The sequence below is a fragment of the Cherax quadricarinatus genome, chromosome 70, assembly GCF_038502225.1.
Source record: "Cherax quadricarinatus isolate ZL_2023a chromosome 70, ASM3850222v1, whole genome shotgun sequence".
Taxonomy (NCBI): domain Eukaryota; kingdom Metazoa; phylum Arthropoda; class Malacostraca; order Decapoda; family Parastacidae; genus Cherax; species Cherax quadricarinatus.
In genome coordinates, this window is record NC_091361.1 from 13,508,331 (window position 1) to 13,510,746 (window position 2,416).

The window sequence follows — 2,416 nt, forward strand, 5'->3', positions numbered from 1 at the left end:
AATTAGGATCAAATTTGCATCTAGTCTAACTAAATTGATGGTGTATCATCCTTCATATAGAATACATTATCATTAATATTTTGAAACGAATTGAGACTCATTTAAAGGCAACAGAACCTCTGACGACAGCATTTAGGGTTCCCCGAGGTAGTATGCAGACAGAGCTCTGCTAGTGTCGGGTAAAAATCCAAAAGATATAGTTAATGTACTGTCACTAGAAATAGAATCTTGCAGCAGATAGATAGTAGACAACAGATTGTTGCTACAGCACGAGAGTAAAGTGAAAAGGGTAAATAATTTTAATATTCAGTGTAACTGGAAACCGATCACTTCAGTATCTTCAGTTTAATATCTGGGAATTCCCTTTGACAATTTATGTGGACTGTATGAGCATGTGACTTATAAATATTTTTGTATATAATGGTTATAACTGACCTTAATTTTTAAAGGGGTGGGCAGGTAAGCCAGCGACTGCCTCGGTCAGATGACCAAAGCTCCAAAGGCTGGTCATCATCTAAGACCAGCGTCAGGAAATACATGTCCTGTTTCCCGACGAACCTTACCTAACCTAAACTGTAACTAGGCTCAAATATTTAGTTTTTGCACATAAGTAGAAATATTAAAAGATACATACCCATTTATTTCATGGGTGATGTATCCTAATACCTCCTAATAGGAAGGCAAACTAATATTGGCCAATAACTAGTTACCTTACCTGTTGTATGGAGTTCAACACACACTGGGAGGCGTACATTAATTGTTTGATACATGTCACAGGCAATATGATGCCACTTTCAGCTATTGCCTCTTGTTTTCTATCATGGCATCATTATGCTGTTGTTAGGTAAGACACATATGCAACAGTTAGGTATCTTTATTTCGAAACGTTTCGCCTACACAGTAGGCTTCTTCAGTCGAGTACAGAAAAGGGACTGACCACCTCAAAACCTTAAGGGTAATGGACTGATTACATCGTCTTCAAGTCTCTTCTGCTTCTATCAACTTTTCTGTACTCGACTGAAGAAGCCTACTGTGTAGGCGAAACGTTTCGAAATAAAGATACCTAACTGTTGCATATGTGTCTTACCTAACAACCTGTCGGTATTTTATACCACTTTAATGTTCAATAATTATGCTGACAGTTGTATTACACATGTTACAGCATCATCTATCCTTTCCCCCTCAAACGTTCATCTTGTATATATGTATGTATTTACAAATAGCGATATTTCTAAATGTGTAATGCATTTCCTAATTAGAATATTAATTTATTTTAAATTACAAAAAAAAAAAAAAATAACGTTAATCAACTTCTTACAATGTATAAAGAAATTATAAGGAATCTGGGTTCTCATGTTACTTATCACCTTTAAAAAGTCACACCAACATTGCATACCTACACTAACTCATTTGTTACCCTTATCACCTTGCTCTTTCCTATATTAACTTTTTATTGCCTTCTTTTACATACCTGCCTAAATTCATCCACTAACCTTTGCAACTTCTCTTCTGAATCTCCCAAAAGCAGTGTCATCAGAAAAAAAGTAAAAACATTATTATCCCTACCAATAATTACACCGAAATCACAGGAATATAAGAACTTTCCAAAAGTGACAGCATCAAAACTAAGCATCTTACTACTATTTCCCTTATCTCCCATTTCTCTTTCTTTTGTTAAAAACTATTCCCCTTAAGTTTTACTACAATAACACCTACTACTACTGCTACTTTCCCTACCAACATTACGTCTTCCACTACTACTATTTTTCCCCTCAAGGAAGGTTCCTTGATGTTGGTGAGGGGCTCTTGATTTAGGGAATTGGATCTGTGCTCCAGTTCCCCCGAATTAAGCCTGAATGCCTTCCACATCCCCCCCATGCGCTGTATAATCCTACGGGTTTAGTGCTTCCCTTTGATTTTAATAATAATACTACTATTTTCTTGCTCTTTCTCTCGGCCCTGTCCCCCCTCGCCTGTATACCTGGAGAGGGTTTCGGGGGTCAACGCCCCTGCGGCCCACTTATACTTTTCTGTCGATGTGACTTGTGAATGGTCCAAGTTGCAGCTAAACGTCGTCATAAGCTTCTTCCTCTCCTATGTCAAGTTGATGTGTATTATTATTATTATTATTATTATTGTGGAACATTTTTACAATTTTCCTTTAAATAGTAACGTGAATGTGAAGTGTTAATATAATGTAATGTAAATATGAAGTGGTAATGTAAATATGAAGTGGTAATGTAAATATGAAGTGGTAATGTAAATATGAAGTGGTAATGTAAATATGAAGTGGTAATGTAAATATGAAGTGGTAATGTGAACATGAAGTATTTACGGTGATGGCAAACTACTGACACTCGTGAGGAAGCGAGTGGGTGTTTCTGAATGATTGGTGAGGTGGGAGGGGGGTTGTGTA